Below are 19,188 nucleotides of genomic sequence, written 5' to 3' on the forward strand. Positions count from 1 at the left end.
ATTGGTAGCATTATCGCACATGATGATATGGGGCTTCCCACGAATCGCAACGAATCGTTTCAAAGCAGCTATAAATGCTTGTGTAGATAAATCTGCCACAACTTCCATGTGCACTGCCTTGGTCACTAGACAGACAAAAATGCATACGAAGGTTTTGATTGGAATTCCTTTACGACCTGGGTATTTAATTTGAAATGGACCGCAGAAGTCTAGTCCAACCGACGAAAATACTGCTCCAGGTGTTACACGTACCGATGGTAAATCGGCCATTAACTGTTCGTGATTCGTTGGTTTGCTTCGGTAACAGGAGATACAGCGATGAATTACCTGGCGAGCGAGACTGCGAATACGAAGGGGCCAAAATTTCTCGCGTACTGTAGCTATCAACAACTGCTGCCCAGCGTGAAAATGTTTGCGGTGATAGTGCTCAAGTACTAGCTTCGTTAGCGGATGTTGATGATGTAAAATTATGGGATGCCTACGGGTCTCTGACACGGGTGCGTGACTCAACCGGCCGCCAACACGAAGTATACCATCCGTCAGGCGGGGGTTTGTCGACAATATTATTGAAGGCGGCTTTAGTGGTTTTCCCTTGGAAAGGGCCGAAATTTCTTCTGGAAAACTCTCATGCTGAGATACACGTACGAGCGCATTTTCTGCTTCATTGTATTCAATCGAGGACAAGTCACCTGTGCGTAGGTTCTCGCGATTTCTTTTTGCCGAGTTGTACATGAAGCGACGTAACCAGCCAACCAATCTGATGAGTTCTGGCAGCGACGAACGTAACGTGAAAATTTCACAAGCGGTCATTACTCGAACGGGAAGAGCTGATGTTCTCTCCTCTAACAGTGATTTATCTAGATCAAGTTGTGTTTCTGAAGAGTTCGGCCAAGTAGCATGATCTTGACGCAACCACAACGGACCATTGAACCACAAAGATTGATATTGAAGCTGTACCGGTGTCATTCCTCGCGAAATGATATCCGCTGGATTCTCAACACCAGCAACGTGACTCCATACTCCATTTTTGGTGAGATGCTGTATTTCTGATACACGATTCGCTATAAATATCTGCCACCGGGACGGCAGTGAAGATAACCAACACTTTACAATCATCGAGTCTGTCCAGAAATAGGCGTTAGCGGGTAATTCTATGCTACTTCGCAGTTTTTCATATAGATGACTAAGAAGTAAGGCTGAAGAGAGTTCTAAGCGAGGAATGGAGAGTTTTTTCTTTTTGCGAGAGAGGTCTTCCAAAGGAGCAACGCGAGATTTAGAGGTGATCAAACGCACAGTGACTGAGCCATCTTCCATCTCACACCGCAGATATAGACAAGCCCCATAGGCTGCCTCCGAAGCGTCGCAAAAACCGTGTAGCTCTACCGATTTCAAATCGTTGGTGTAGCATGTCCATCTTGGAACCATCAGGGTTTCGAGAGCTGCGATATTCCTGCGGTATTCATTCCAGAATGTTTGAAGATCTTCTGGTAACGGATCATCCCAATCGGCCTTATGCTTCCACAAATCCTGCAAGAAAATTTTAGCCAGAACTGTGACAGGACCGATCAAGCCAAGGGGGTCAAATATACGAGCTGTATCCGACAGTACCACCCGTTTGGTGATTGTTGGGTCAGGGTTCCACTGAGGAACAACAAATAGAAAATTGTCGGAAGCTGGTTGCCATATCAGCCCCAACGTTTTTATGGGTGACGTAGACGAATCAAGTTCGAGAGTAGCTCGATCGTCCCTCAGAATCTGTGGTATAGTCGATAGGAGTTCTGCGCTGTTGGAGTTCCACTTCCTCAACGTGAAGCCTGCTGAATTCATGAGCTGTATGATTTCTGCTGCTAGTGCCTTTGCCTCTTCCAAATCATCTGTACCTGTCAGCATATCATCGACGTAAAAGTCCTTTTTGATTACTCTCGCTGCAGCTTTGTGTGTGGCTTCTCCTTCAGATGCCAACTTTTGAAGGCTTTTGGTTGCCAGATACGGCGCCGAGGCTGTCCCGTATGTAACAGTGGTTAATTGGAAGGACTTGACAGGTTCGGTTGGAGAACTTCTCCATAGTATGCGCTGAAGTGATTGATCAGCATCGACTACCTTTACCATACGGTACATTTTGGCAACATCTGCCACCAATACGAGTTGACGAAATCGAAACCGAAGAATGATGGAGAGTAAATCTTCCTGCACAACGGGTCCTACCATGAGTCCGTCGTTTAAGGATATTCCCGAAGATGTACGACAGGAAGCGTCGAATACAACCCGCAGCTTAGTTGTTGTGCTATCGGGTTTTAAGACCGCATGATGAGGCATGTAGTACGAGGGATAGTCACTCGCTTCCTCGTGTACTTGTTGCATATGACCCATGGAGATGTATTCATTCATAAAGGTACTGTACATAATTCTCAACTCCTCGTTCGTAGCGAATCGTCTCTCCAGTCCGTAGAACCTTTTCAGTGCGATGGATTTTGAATCCCCTAACTGACTAATTACGTAGTCCTTCTTGGGAAGTGTTACTACAAATTTTCCTTCACTGTCACGTACCGTCGAGCGTTCATAGAGTTCTTCACAGGTCGATTCTTCTACTGAATGCGTACTCTTGATGTTGCATGATTCTACTTCCCAAAATTTTGCTAGCAGCTCCCGAAGATCATGTGTCGAACACGAGTGAGTAATGGTTCTAGGAACTTCAAGTTTACTACCAGGGATACGACCCGATACAACCCATCCGAAAACAGTTTTCTGAAGAGTGGGTCCGTCATCTGTAAGCTTCATCCGCTCATTCATCAGTAAATCGTAGTAGTATTCCGCCCCAATGATGAGGTCTATCGGACCCGGTTGATGAAATTCAGGATCTGCGAGTGTTATGGCATCCGGAATCGCCAAATTCTGCAAATTCACTGCATGCAAGGGTAGTTTGGATGTGAGCCTTGGAAGTACATGTAATTGAACAGTTTCCACGTATGATGAAATTGAGAATGATCGAGCCGCAATCGTTGCTTCAACCTTTCTTGTAGATTTGACTACAGAACCACCAATACCTGCTACAGACAGGTAGCTGGCACCTTCCACTAACTTCAACTTTTGAGAGAGGTTTGTGGTTATAAAGCAGTACTCCGAGCAGGAGTCCAATAATGCCCTGGCTAGCTGGATATTTCCATACATGTCTGACACACGCACTATGGCGGTGGAGAGTAAAACTTGCCTTGTCGAGGCAAAGATGTTGGTATTGAAGCAGTTGGATTTGATTACTTGATCTGTGGTGTTTGGTGTATGTTGCGAATTTGTGTTGGCAATAGGGTATGAGCTTGTAGATTGACTTGTGTGCTGAGTAGGTGTGGTTTGGTTCTGGGCTTGTGATTGTGTTTGCGGTGTGTTCATTGCCTGGGGACCATATTTGACTCGTGGGACGGAGGAATCATTCTGCGATGCTGCTGACGTTGCAGACCTTTGACCAGACGATGGCGCGTTATGCAGAAGCGTGTGGTGTTTCGTCTGACAATGCTGGCACACACCTCTTGTGCACACTCGAACCAAATGCGTGGGGGAAAAACAATTCAAACACAACCCACTTCGTTTCACCTTCTCATATCGTTCACTAACTCTCATCTTCAAAAATTTCTGGCACTTGAAAGCGGAATGCGGGCTCTCGCCACAAAATGGGCATCGTTTAAACGACTGTGTTGACGCATGAACAACGGTGAACTTCGACTTCTTCACCTCCGCATGTGCTGGTCTCAGCGGAGCAATTGATTGAAGGACGGAGCAATGATTCCGAAGAAAACTAACTAGCTCGTCGTATTTTGGAACTTCTTTCGAGCTATGATGCGATTCCCAGTGTTGCAGCGTGATTTGATCCAATCTCGAACACATCATATGTGCCAAAACAGTGCTCCATTGCGAAGAATTTTCTCCCACCTTTTCCAACATTTGCAAGTTTTTATCGAACTCGCTAATCACTTGATTTAAGCCGTCGTAACTCTCCCGCTTCATTGGCTCCACAGCAAACAATGCATCAAGATGCGCTTTTACTATTAATTTGCGGTTCTCGTAGCGCTTCTTTAGCAGATCCCATGCGATTTCATAGTTGGCTACCGTCATCTCGATGGATTCAATTTCCTGAAGGGATTCTCCTACAAGGGATGAGCGAAGATACGAAAACTTCTCCATCGCACTGAGTTGATTATTGTTGTGAATCAGGCTTTGGAACATATCTCGAAATGTAACCCAATCACTAGTTCTGCCACTAAAACTAGGCAGCCGTATCTCGGGGAGTTTGACCCTTGACATCGTCTCGGGAGCAGCCTGTACTATGGTCGGTGTAGGACACGACACTGGCTGCTCGATCGGTTTGGGAAGCAAAGCTTGCAACGATGACTTAAGCTCACAATAAAGGTCTTCTGTAGATTGCATTACCTCGACATTTTCGGCCTCACGCCTTTCAGCAAGCATCTGCACCCGCGTAGCCCGTTCAGCTGCAGCTTCTTTAGAGTCAGTTGATTCTTTTTCGTCAGCATCCTCGACCAGCAATTCTATTTTCCTACGAACGGTGTAAAACTTTTTCATTGCCGTTTCAAGAAGCTCTAGGCGACTCTCAACTTGCCCTATATGTTTCTCTGCTTTGAATTTCTGTAAAAACTTTCTGGCACCCTCGAACGTTGCCAACAACTGCCTCTCCTGCCTTTTTAAATCACGCAAATCACTAGCCATACTTAATTATTTGCACTCTCGAACTAATATATCAAATGGTAATGTTCACTATGTTAGTATAGCTTCACTTCAGTTAGTCTATTATTAATATTCCATAAAAAATGGTTCACTGTGATTCACCGTTGACAATACGCGATCGCGATTCGACTCGACGTCCCACGGATGACAGAAAATAAATCAACCCAATTTGACTGCAGCGAGGGGAACCAACCAGGTGAACAACCGAGCGAAATTATAGCCAGCAGAACCAAGACCAACCGTCAATCTAAGCAGGGATCACAAAATTCGCATGCAATGAAAGTACCAGTTTGCACCAAATCATTTTAATTTTCTACCCTTTTTTGATGAGCATCACATGCTTGATGCCACCACAGATCACATGCAAGTGTCTACTTCCCTCTGACCGCTGATTTTTGTAGTAACTGAGCTCGTCCAAACTGCCGATCGATGTCCTCACGTTGATTAGCCGCTACCATAATCCATCACCGTAACCACGTTATATCCAACAAAGCACTCCAACTGCAATCGCGATGGCGGCTAACCCACGCCACGCTACAAGCCACGATCGTAATGGCGGATCTACTCCACTGCGTCTATTGTTCAATTGTTCCGCGCACTTTCACTAGTCCGCTAATCACCGTACAGTCCCACCGGTTCACAGTATCCGGCTCGAAGGACCAAAAATGTTTATGAATGTGACTAGGACCGCGGGTGACTTTGAAATAATACGCGACTAATACCGAAAAATAAATTGTATTTTAGCGATTAGGTTCAGCCAATTTCTAACACTTTATTGCTAGTATGTTTGAACGACATGCGTTATCTCTCGCTATCAAAACCGAACTGCCACTACCCTCGAATTGAACGCGATATGATGGGTCAGTGGTGAATATAATTGGGATCACGATCGTCATGTGATCGTGTCATGCCTACACACATACAAATTTTGATTACCGATCTCGTATTGAATAATAAGGGGAAATGATCGCTACTGTGGATCACATCTTAGGGATGATCAAATAATCGGCCTTATTTTTAATTGTGAACAACTTACGAGTCCCGAAAAATCGCGTAGAATACCATCCCTGGTTCCAATAAATGATCGATGGTCCTTGATTATATTTACCTGTCTTTATAAAGTCTTTTATAAGTTTCATGATAATTTAAAATAAATCGCCATTGATTGTCAAAGCTTTCAATATTTTATTAAATTTTTGTCAAAAGAAAAATATGAAAACAATATCTAAATAAAAATTATTCAACTTTTGATGGCAGTTTATTGATTTTCTGAGACGATCCATGCTTTGCTTATCTCTTCTTTTCAAACTTTTTGACTACGTTAAAACAACATTCGATTCAACGACATTCGAGTTCATTCGAAATTGAAAGATTCTTGACGACTGGTTTGAATAAAAAATCAATCATGATTCTCTTCACACATCTTGTGTTTTTAATGGCATTTGATATTTTCTAATAACTTTTAACGCTGTTAACTAAGGTGCCTTCTTTATTTTAAGTTGATTTTGGAATTAAAAAAAAATCTTTTTAAGAACTAATCGATAATTACTGCACTTCGACTGCAAATCATGTATTTCAATGATTTTTAGTAATAATTTATATAAATGGTCGTTACGTTGCGAATGGTTTTCAAACATCAATTTGAAGGTATCATCTTATACATAAAGATAAAATTTCGAAGCGCGGTCGATCTAATTGACATTGATGTCTTCTGAGGTGTATTCGAATGTAGAATGGCCAAATACCTTTTAATACGGGTACTTTTAGCACCGGGATGAAACCCAAAGGCCAGAATCTAACCGTAGGCGCCATTTCATAAGTCACAATGGCTGCTTCCGGTTTTCGAATACAACCATAAATGGTCATATACCAACCAATATGTACTTTACGAACTAATTTCATTTTTGTCATATGACTTACATTTAAAGTTTAGTAAAGCGGGCAATGTATGTAGTTTTTCGAGAATGCGAAAATGAACGGAAATAGAAGGTGTGACTTTTAGGCTTAGAAAAATTTTTCCCTCGTCCAGACGGGACACGAAGCCGCAATCTCCGTTGTCTTCGGCAAGGTGTTTTGGCCAATTAAACAACTGGGAAAGGTATAACTCATTCTAAGCCAAAGTCGAATCACCCTCTACTATTGTGTTCCCGTATCCCAGAACGCCACGATTAACTGCACACACAGCTCTGTGCAGTTTATTTTTGTAACTGAGAGAGTGGTCCGTCTGGACGAGGGAAAAATTTTTCTAAGCCTAAAAGTCACACCTTCTATTCCCGTTCATTTTCGCATTCTCGAAAAACTACATACATTGCCCGCTTTACCAAACTTAAAAGCAATATGTGTTTCGAAATTATGATGATGCTCAAAGGCACAAAAATCAACTCCTGACACTACATTTTCAAATCCGAGATGGCGACTGGCGATTTCTGGGAAACAGCCCAAAGTGACCAAATATCACCCAATATGAGTATTTCAGCTTGAAAACCGGGAACCAATCATAGACGTCATATTAAAATCCAAAATGGTGCTATACTATAATACCATTCAATATGAGCATAAAATTCATTTTTTTTTTCAAAATTATTGTTTTGATAGTTATCAGAACAAATATCGAACAACCATTCTTCCCAAATCGATCAGTTGAAAGTAATTTATGCGAATTCACAACGACTTTTATCGAAGCCATGGATACCGGTGCACAGATTGATGCTGTGTATTTTCGACATTATGAATTATCATACACTTTTTGAACAGTTGTCTCGACCAGGAGTTTCTGATAGGATGTCCAATTATGTAACTTCGTTCATATCTGAGCCATAGATTTTTATACGTACAAATTGGTATAAAGAAATCAGCTCCTTTTTCGTCATGTTCTAGTGTGCCCCAAGGATGCAATCTGAGACCCCTATTGTCAACGACGTAGTAATAATTCTACAAAATGGTGGTATACTCATCTTGCCAATGATTCTAAGATGTATTTTGTGGTACAAAGTAAGGCTAATTGTTGAGAATTGCAGAAACGAATAGATTGTTTTGAGCATTGATGCACTTGAAACTTTTTAAAATTAAGTGTTGCAAAATGTGCCATGATAACATTTCGAAGACGTAAACAACCCATTACATTCAACTTTATGATCCAAGGTGAACAAAAACATCAAGCGATTTTTGCATCGGAAGGTTTTTGATGGTTTCCAGAGGAAAATATTTGAAAAAAAAAACCGAGAATAAAGCAGATTTTTTCAAGAGCATTAATTGAGCGTTAATTTATTTTGATCATTAGAAAAATATTTGTTGTCTAAAAAAACTCTTTTCGTATATATTTCCCTTCCAGGAACCCTGTACCTGAACAGAAGTCTGCGTCTAATTAGTGCTCCACAATTGCAGAGCAAATGTTCCGAGGTTTCGCTCTCTGAGTTGCAGATGCGACAAATATCATCTTGGGTGAAACCAATTTTCTGAAGATGATGTTTGCTCGGCCAGTGACCAGTTATTAGACCAGTGAATATACTGAGATCGTTCTTATTGAGACTCAGCAACTTTTGAGAAATTTTTGTGTTTGGTGTTATAAATCTTTTTGATTGGCTAAAAATCTTTCACTGCCTTCCAATTGGCTGTAATCTCTTGTTGTCCCCAATTCTTAAGCTTCAGAACTTCGGCCTTCAGAACACAGTCTGAAATCCCACAAAACGGTTTTGGGCCAATGAAGGTTGATTAGGAACCAAATCTGGCGAGTTCATCTGCAACTTCATTGCCCTCTATACCACAGTGACCAGGAATCCAGTAAAGATTTACAGAATTCAACTGACTCATCTGTTGAAGAAGGCAAATTCAATCCCAGACAATTTTAGACATGCACTTGTAGGCTTTAAACACTGAGTATGGGATGTCGTACTTGGATCTAGGCTCCATCCAATCACTGTTCATGTTCGTTGCTGGTTCAGCAGATAGGAGATTCAAGATCTTCAAGTGACTTATCTCATCCCCGTCTAGTATCATCTTTTGTAGTTTGAGCTTATGTACACTTTTCTTGGCCTCTAGTTGAACGTGTTGATTCAAAGGAAGTAGATGAAGGATAGCTTCTAATGATTTACAAAGCGTATTCCGCATTGCTTCGGTAGTGGCAGTACAAACTAGCCGCTGAAATTTATCTAGCTTCCTCATTACCGTGGTCTCCTCGGTTTTGGCCACCATACTAACGAAGCGTAAGAAATTCGAGGCCTCACTATTGCGGTTTACACCCACATTACCATTTTTTGGTTTTAAGCCCCAAGTTCTTCCCACCATATTGGAGAGTTTGCCTCGCTGATTATTGAATCTAAGTGTGCGTTCCAGGTTAATCTAGCATCTAGGATTGCACCGAGATACTAAACTGAGTCGCTGTATTTGACTTCCACCCCCACTAAGATGTAGAGACTGTGCAGGTGCAGTTTTCTTCTTTTTATGAATGGAACAATTGATGTTTTTGCTGGGTTTTTTTTCTCGCTTATTTTTCGTCGGTCTAGTTCCGCCACTGTTGTTATGCCAATCACCGACGCCCGGGAGGCTACTCCACTCGGTACCCTAACTTACGACCCGTTGATTGACGGACCGGCGCCAACGGCTTCACTTTCTCATGCGATGGAAGGCGTGATCCCAGAGATTTTTCGCCTCAGAAAATCTCCCGGTGTGAATCTTGACCAGTTGGGTTGGTTGTGAGTGGATCACGCCTCCCCACAACCCTCGACACCTATGTCGGCGTTGGGATTCGAACCCAGCCGTCGAGCGTGGTTAGCGGAGACGTTACCAACCACGCTGGGCCCTGCATTTGTATTTTTTTGCTGGGTTGATGCTCTGGCCTTCTTCTATATACCGAAAGCGTGTAAGGTTTGAGGCCTGCTGCATCCTAGCTGATATCAAAGCAAAGCCTTGGTGCTACATTCCGATTCGAAACTTGACTTTCTGTTTATACACAGACTTCACAGCCAACTGTTAAGTGTACAGGACAATTGCGGGACTAGCGCTACGATCCTACTGACAATAACAGCCTCTCCCGAGCCGAGACTCGAACCTACGTCGATTGGCTTGTTGGGCCAGTATCGTACCTCGAGACCAGCTGGGAGGGTAGCTGATATTGTCGAATTTATCACGAACCACTATAACTAGGTCGTCAGCAAAGCCCACACCTTCAAACCCTTCTCCGAGGCCGAGGCCGAGGCTCCGAGGATGACCTCAGAGCGGAGCTTATAAAGATTGCAAGAATTTGGGGTACAGAACAGCTACAGGAGGAGTGGAAGGATGAGGTTATCGGTCCCATCTATAAGAAAGGCGACAAATTGGACTGTGGGAACTATCGTGCGACCACCGTCCTGAATGCCGCCTACAAAGTGTTTTCCCAAAACATTTTTCGCCGCCTCTCACCCCTAGCCAACAGATTTGTGGGAAGTTATCAGGCCGGCTTCGTGGAAGGACGGTCTACAACGGACCAAATCTTCACCATAGGCAAAGACTTCAAAGCCGCGTATGACACTATCGACCGAAAAGAGCTATGGGAGGTCATGGACGAAAACGGCTTTCCGGGCAAGCTGATTAGACTCATAAAGGCTACGGTGAATGGGACGCAGTGTTGCGTGCGGATTGTCGGGTCCATTTGAATCCCGCAGGGGGCTTCGACAAGGTGATGGTCTCTCCTGCCTGCTATTCAACATCGCACTACAGGGTGTAATGAATCGAGCGGACATCAACACGCGGTGACAGAACAGTAGACCAGACTAAAACGCGAAGCAGCGAGAATTGGCTTGCAGATAAATACATCTAAAACGAAGTATATGCTACCCGGCGGAACCGAAGCCGACCCGGACGAACACATAAGATTCGCATGAATTCAGTAGGATTCTTCACATTGGAATCGTGAAGCGTCCTCGATAAGGAATCCTGAAAAAAGAATCCTCGAGAATGCCCAGTCTATAGGGCTAGGATTTCTGAATGAGAATCGTGTAATCAGAATCCTTCAGATTCCCTTGGATTCCTCACATTAGAATCGTGAATCGTCTTTGATAAGGAATCCTGAAAAGGAATCCTCAAGACTGCCCTATCTATGGGGTTAGGATTTTTTAATGAGAATCGTGTATTGAGAATCCGTCGGATTCCCTAGGATTCCTCACATAGAAATCGTGAAGCATCCTTGATGAGGAATTCTGAACAAGGAATCCTCAGGAATGTCCTGTCTATGGGGCCAGGATTCTTGAAGGAGAATCGGGTTACGAGAATTCTTAGGATACGAAACCTTTCACTTAAACCGTTATGTGCTCGACGGGGTTCTTGGGTACCCCACATTAAAGTACTTGTAACTTTTGCAATTTTCATTCGATACTTGATACTTGATTTACTACTTGTAGCACTAAAAGATGCAGTATCTTATCTACTTTCAAATCAGCGTTAGCAGTGCGTGCTCCGAAAAAAATCTCTCATAGCCGGATATCCGATTTGTAAGGGATATATTCCGAAACTAGGGAATTTTATGCATATTTGAACAGAATCTTACAATTAATGTTTCAAAGTTCTTCAAACTACTTCCACAGGCCATTTGCTAGTTTCGAGTGCTTAAGTGATATGGCTTTGAAATGGTTCTTCCGGAATAGATTCCAGATTGAAACCATTAAATAAAACAAGGTTGAATACCATCAAAAATGAGTATTTTCAGGACCAGGATGATACGCCGAGGCCGGAAAACGACCTCAGACGCCATTTTGATTTCCTTAATAGTGTTGGTGATCAACAAGTTTCACCCCACACTTCATCCCTGGTTGGAGTCAACTATACAGTCCACTATATACATATCCGAAAATAAGCGGCATACGAGAGATTGGCTACTCTATCCGAAAGCAAGCGGCACACGGGAACTGAAGACGGTCACAGCGGCAAATCACACACCAACCATCATCATCATCATCATCGTTAGCGTCAGCCAAACCCGCTACTGATAAGTGGTGGTGAGCCCTTATCACTACCGTGAGAGCGAGACTGATGACCTGCTAATCGAGGAGGATCGGTATCGGGATCAATCGGGATCAATCGGGAGGCGCAACGATCACTTCGGGAGAAAAACATCGCCGCTTGGACTCACTCCACCTTGGCCCACTTTCGGATCAGCAGCAGTCATCACTCCCATTTTCGAACTTCAACAAGAGCGGCTCAGGAAGACCGCCAGGAATTTATAACTCATCCTTATATTAAATTAGCAGTTAGAAATATAATTATAAAATACACTTTCACTGTTTAATGAATAAAAATAGTGCGTTTAAGTAATTCACGGAGTTAAACAAGGTGTTACTTTCCTTATTCGTTGCAACCATCCAAAGAGGCGGATTGAGTTGCAAGGCATTCGGCGTGGTCCACGGCTGGACACAATTGGTAAAATTATTTCGAGTGCGAGCGCAATCTCTGGTTAGGCCGCTCACGCGGTAATAACGCAAGCCCAGAATCCCTATCTCGTGTTGGACTGGAGGTAAATCCAACAAATAGTGACTTCCGGTGTCTGAAAAATAAGAACATCAAGAAGTCTTGACCTCGTTGAAACAAAATTTTAAATATTTACAAACGCTTTTTTTAATAATGGATGACAACTGCAATTTTAGATTTTTTTTCTACTGCTGTCGAACAAAGTTAGATGTACTTATGCGGTTTTTTATACGCGGCATTTTTACACGATTTTTTGCAATAACGTGGATTATTTTTACGCGATTTTTTTAAACAACGCGAAGCATTTTTACGCGATTTGGCAGATTATTTTTACACTGTATCAAATAAGTTTAGTACACTGAGGTCTTTTTTTACGCGGGTTATTTTTATGCGGTTTTTTTAAACGCGACTTTTTTTACGCGATTTTTTACAATAACACGGATTATTTTTACGCGGTTTTTTGAAATAACGCGGATTATTTTTACGCGATTTGGAAGATTACACTGTGCCACAAATGAGAAAAAAATGCAAGAACTTCTGAAGTGACCTACTGTAGGTTGTAGGTCTTGTTGAGTATAACATTCGCTCATACTAGAAATTTTCCAAACACCCCCAAAATCTGAAGTTATGGTCAAAATACGGTTTTTTGGACCTTAGCGCATATAATATTTTTTTACTCAGTCATTTATCAACTGATTTTCAATATTTAAGCAGTTTTAGAATGAAGATAAATAGAGCTTTCAAATATATACAAGTATTCACTAATATCAATAAAACATTTTGAGTTATTTGAGTTTATATCTAATTTTTTTGACTTTTTCACGCAATTTTTCAATTTAATTTTAAATTTGCCGTCTATTTTTGTAAGAAACATACCACAAAAATACATTAATTTTGAGAGTATATTCAATTCCGAATCAATTGAAAGTAGTTTTGTTGAAATCGGTTAATATTTGGCTAAGTTATAAGATTTTTAAGAAAACCCGAATTTTTGGGTTCTGTCGCATAATTCTTTCACGGAGCTACAAATGATGAAAAAATGCAAGAACTTTTGATGTGACTTAGTGTGGGTTGTAGCTTTAGTCAAGTGTTACTTGCGCGTTTACTTGAAGTTTTTCAAATACCCCGAAAATTATAACTTATGTTCAAAACATTGTTTTTTACCATAGCTCGCATTTTTATGTTTAATACGGTTATTTTTCACCCGATTTTTTATATTTAAGCTGGTTTAGAAAGGCGAAAAATAGAGCATTAGAAATATAAAAGTATGTCTAAAAAGTTTACCCACATGTAATGAATAGTTTCAAAATAAATAAGATAATTTGTGTTATTTTCAATTTTTTTAATTTCTTCGCAATTTTTCACATATTTTTGTAATGATGGAGCTTCAATTGCTGTAAAATTTGGAAAGTTATTTTTAGTATCAAACGAAAACAATAGATGTTGGTAATGAAAATCTGTTAAAATTAGGCTAAAAAATGATTTGATGAAACCTAAGTATATGGTGGAAAACATCAAGTCATATCTCAGCCAAATTATAACAGATTTTCATAAAGAACACACACTGGTTTCGTTTGGCACTAAATGTACTTTTCAAATTCTACAGCGATTGAAGCTCGTTCATTACAAAAAAGTGTGAAAAATTGCGAATAAATTTGGAAAAATTTGAAAACAACATAAACTATCTTATTTATTTTAAAACTATTCATCATGTGATGAATTAAGTTAAATTTGAAAAAGAAAATAAATCATCTTATTTTATTTAAAACTATTCATCACATATAGGTAAACTCTTTAGACATATTTACATGTTTCAAAAGATCTATTTTTCGCCTTTACAAAACAGCCAAATTATAAAAAATCGTTGAAAAATAATCGAATTGAACATAAAAATGTGAGCTAAAGTAAAAACAGGGTTTTGACCATAACTAATATTTTTTGGGGTATTTGAAAACTTCAAAAACTTCAATTAAACGCGCAAGTAACATTTGACTAAAACTACAACCCACACTGAGTCACATCAAAAGTTCTTGAATTTTTTCTTAATTTGTAGCTCCGTGAAATAATTGTGTGATAGAAGCCAAAAATTCTGGATTTTTAAAAAATATATAACTTAGACAAATACCAGCCGATTTTCACAAAACTACTTTCAGTTGATTCAGAATTGAATATACTTTCAAAATTAAAGTATATTTGTGGTATGTTTCTTACAAAAATAGACGGCCAATTTAAAATTAAATTGAAAAAATGCGTGAAATTATCAAAAAATAGGCAATTTCCGTTGATTCGGGGAGAAGGATCAAAAATACATTAATAATTGTACAACGATACCAGTCAGGGCCGTTGCGATTTACTTCCGTTTAAGAAACGAAAGCTTAAACATGTAGCAAAATTATTATGAAATAGTTATTGTCATGTTCTTCAACGAATTTTAATTTAAGAAGCAATAAAAACTTATTTTGTGGGTTTCGTTACCATTTATATTTCATTTTTCAAGTTTATATTCACTTACTTGCCATTATTTTTGATCGGATCTTATTATTGAGAGGAGTTTTTTTAACGCGATTTTTTGAAATTACGCGGTTTTTCTAAACGCGGATTTTTTCAACGCGGTACAACCAACTGCGTAAAAAAAGACCCCAGTGTATAAGTAAATCTAATAAAGTAAAAAATCAATCGTATGGAGATGGTGTGTGTGAATGCGAGAAAAAATGACGCGCGATATATCGCTCCGTGATTTTCGATTAATTTATGCTTGAAAACAGTGAGTAAAATGTTCAGAAACGTAGTGATCGAAAGATAGGATATCAGAATGCTTGGTGAATGAGTGTTTTAATAGTTTCTACAAAAGGGCGGTGAGAGAAAGGGAATCAAATTCTGCAGTTGCTGTGATCAACTATGGATATGGCTGATCAGTTGAAGTGGTAGGAGTAGGTGTGCAAAAGAGTAAAGGAGTAGATGTGAATACACCAGCATCTCGGTGTTACAATACTGCGATCAGGGAAAACCATCAGCATTACTTGGAGAATATACGGTCATTCAGATAAGTACCAGATTAACAAATAAATAATTGATATCATCATTGTATTGAATAGGAAAGAGCTGGTCAGCCTGAAAGCCAGAAAGAACGCAGTTTTTAATGCGTTTGTGTGCATCAGTTGTGTACCGGTTGAATGAGACAAGATTAATTAGTTTGCGTGTGTAGTGCGAACTGTTGCCGTTTTGTCGTTCGATTGCTCGGCGGTGGTATGTGTGTTGACGCTGGGGCTGTATGCCAGTGGAGTGGTGGTGAATGAAGAAAGGAATATATTGAATGTGTGTTTCTGTGCCTTCGGCACGCAGCTCGTTGACATTGACAGTGAGCGTGTTCATGCAGTGCCCATCGCGTACTACATCTGGGTTTTTTTTGGACATTTTATTTTTATTTTGGTTATGTAGAAAAATAGAACTGGAGATTGGCAGGTTTTTCTAGGAACTAGAGGGAAGGGTTGAGATCTATATACTGTTTTTCTGCTGGCGGTGTGTATATGTGCAGACTGTTCGTCATCGTCATTGGCGTTTCGATAGGTGTTCGGATAACGTGTTATAATTTTGCAACAGTTGCACCATGATTGGTTTGATACTTTGTCAATACGTGTTAGGCCTCTGCCAGGCTGGGTGCGGGGGGCGGCGCGGACCGGTTCGACGGGCCGTGGGTTAGTGTACAGCCGTAAGTAGAGCTGTACATTGGCCTACGGCCGGGTGGATCGGTTCGCGCTGCTTTTCGCGTTTTTTCGCGTTTGGCCTGGTAGAGGCCTTAGACCTTTGGTTAGTTTGTATATGTGCATTTTCATGTTCTTACGATTTTGAATGCGTAGAACGCGATATGGCTTTACATGTAGTATAATTACAAAGGCTGTTCGCAATTTCATCCATAGAGTATTGGCGTAATAAGAAAAAAATTCCAGTATAAGGTTTTCTACTAACCGGTTTCTATTTTTTCGATTTGTCTAGCTTTTGATCGATTATTGATTATGACCAATTCTTGTTTCAGGGTGACACGAGCTAACGACAATTATATCCTGATTGTGGCTAGTCTGGCACTCTGTGCATAAATTTAAGGCAATTTGGTGAAAATATATATGTTTTATTTTTTTTTAATTTTACGGCTTTGTATGCATGAAGATTCGCCAGTTTTTCTGAAATCTTATGATTTAATTTTTTCGATTTTTCTAGCTTTTGAGCAGAGGTTTTTGTATACTATGTCCCAATTATGACTAGTTTGGCATTTTGTCGACAAACTTAAGATATATATTTTGGTCAATTTGCATATCTGCATTTTTTAAACTATTGGGGCTTTGGATGCATGAAACTTTGCCAATTTTTCTATTTGATAGGCAACACTCGCATCAACAGCTAATAGAGAATCGGCGTGAAATATCGTACTCCCGAGCGTCTCCGTCGGTAGGCGTGGATTGAGCGGTCGTGCATAATGCTTCGGTGTAAACGCGTCTCCGGCCCGGGAGAGTTCTGCTCATATATATGTTTTCGGAATGTAGTGTAATATACCACACACACACACCTGTGCGTGGCTCTAATAATACTCTATTGTTTATTTCTGCTTTAAATCGGTCTCAAAGCAAGAAATCGCTTCTCAAGAACAGACGAGCAATTTACAAGAAACGTCGTAAGTCGACCTGTTAAGCTCAAAGCCAGGAGTCCGGGTCACCGAATATCTAGAGACTTCGCGTCGATACCTTTCATGAGGTTGTATTTTCTACAGACTGGTTATAACCGTGTAATAATTTTCGGTATACAGAGGGTCACTTCACGAAGAAGTGATAGGAGTAGCGAGGCGTTAACGTAGGCTCAACTCTCGTAGCTTTCGTAACATTGTGTAGTCAGCTGAGATAAATCAATGAGAGATACGTTTCGGTAGTTGCATAATGACTTCATAAACAGATGTTCGAATATTTGAATCTGTCTTGATTGAGTCATAGGTCCGGTATCCTCGCGTGCGCTTTATTTTTGCGGTGTTACATCATCAACCGGAATGAGTTCGGATCGCGTTATGATTTCCGTAAAAGATATAATAAACTCGTACGCGCGATATTTGTTATTATGAACCCGGTACTAGAACTCAGCGCATCGTTTACCAAAACGAAACCTGCTGCAAATCTTACCCTTTTCTCCAACATCCCAGTGATTTCTCGTGGAAGTGCAGAGGTGTTCTCGGCTTCCAATAAAGCGAGTATCACGTCAACATATTCCTATACACACTCCTTCTTTGACCTGCATTCGGATGCGGCCGGCGCTGGTATTGCCTAATATAAAGATTAAGGTCACCAGTTGTTACACATTGAGGATGACTGTTAATCCCAAGCATCATCCATTGGTTCTCTGTGTAATTACAGCTGATCTGGCAATAACGGAGTAGCAACCGCGGGCGGTCAATCATGCTCATGCTCATCATGCTCATGCTAAAGTAAAAAATCAATCGTATGGTTTATGACAATAAGGTTTCCTGTTTTATCAATCTAAACAGTTTTTATTTTTATATAGGGTAACCGCTCCTATATTCATCTCGGTACCTATATTCATCACATCACGCCTTTTTGATCAATTTATCGTCAAATTTTACCATATTTTTAAAGTAAAACTTCCAACTGCTTAACAAAATCGAGAAGCAAATAGATTTACTTTCAAAATTTGTGACGGTAAATTGGACAAATGAGAAAAATATATCTATAGGTTGCAGCTAGCTGTTGAGATGACTAATGGAGTGATTACTCATTTGCTGCTATTATCAAAGAATAGGCATTTTCCGTTGATTCGAGAAAAAGTAACAAAAATACATTTATACACTAAGGTTGCTTTTTATGCGTTTTTTTACGCAGCTTTTTTTACGCGGATTTCGAAATTTACGCGTTTTTTTTACGCGGATTCCGGAATTTACGCGGTGTTTTTTTACGCGGATTCCGGAATTTACGCGGTGTTTTTTTTTGCGTGGATTTCGGTTTCCCTTCACCCGGGATGCAGAATTTACGCTGGTTTTTTTTTACGCAGATTCCGGAATTTACGCAGCTTTTTTTACGCGGATTCCGGAATTCACGCGGTTTTTTTTACGCGGATTCCGGAATTTTACGCTTTTTTTTTTAAGCGGCACGTATCTCCCGCGTATAAAGCGACTTTAGTGTAATTGTATAACGATACGAGTCAGGGTCGTTGCGATTTACTTCCGATCAAAGAACGAAAGCTTAAAAATATGGCGAAATCATTATAAAAAAGTCATTCCCATTCTTGTTCTTCAACCAATTTTTTATTTTGGAAGCACTATAAACTCATTTTGTGTGTTTTGTTAGCATTTTCGAATCATTTTTCAAGTTTCACCAAGGAAGTCCTTCTGCAGAGTTACATAATTTTATTGGGGGGTAGGTGTTGGCATTACGTTTCGTTACATATTGGGGTTGGGGGTCCAAAACTCGGGTTTTTTGCGTTACGTAATTTACGGATGTTGCCTTACGTGCTATTATTTTTAATCGGAACGGATTAAAATTATTTTTAATCGGATTAATTATTGTATGAAGTTTTTTTTTTGCGCGATTTTTATTGTACGTGGATTTTTTAACGCGGTACAACCAACCGCGTGAAAAACCCAATGTACGTTCATTACAATGATAGTAAACGAATTAAAGCTCAAACAAGTTACCCTAAGAAGATTATAGTTTTTTAACCATTCCTGTGAATTTTTGTGCTACTAGTTTGGTTAGAAATAACGCATTGACGCAGAGTCAGGTTCGTCACTTCCACGAAAACTCATTCAAGTCTCCGAAAAAGTTATCTTCACTATAGGCACTGCAATTCCCAGTGATGGTTGAAAGGCTATAATCTTTTTTTTCAGTTCGAGCTCTAGGGTTAAACCCTGTGTTCACCAGTTTAATAGTCAACTAAGATATGATGACATAATTGCTCATTCTAAGCTTTAGTACCGACAGACAGTAAGAGATTTTGATTCTTCATCACACCGTTACGATAAAATAT

General features: G+C 40.3%; 1 protein-coding gene across 5 annotated transcripts in view; it reads right to left on the reverse strand.

The window, feature by feature from the left end:
- LOC129733027 (protein Shroom) overlaps positions 1-19,188 on the reverse strand; it is a 498,971-nt gene that overhangs the window by 316,083 nt on the left and 163,700 nt on the right. The gene's annotated exons all lie outside the window — the stretch shown is intronic.

Source organism: Wyeomyia smithii, chromosome 3 (genome assembly GCF_029784165.1).
Source record: "Wyeomyia smithii strain HCP4-BCI-WySm-NY-G18 chromosome 3, ASM2978416v1, whole genome shotgun sequence".
Lineage (NCBI taxonomy): Eukaryota > Metazoa > Arthropoda > Insecta > Diptera > Culicidae > Wyeomyia > Wyeomyia smithii.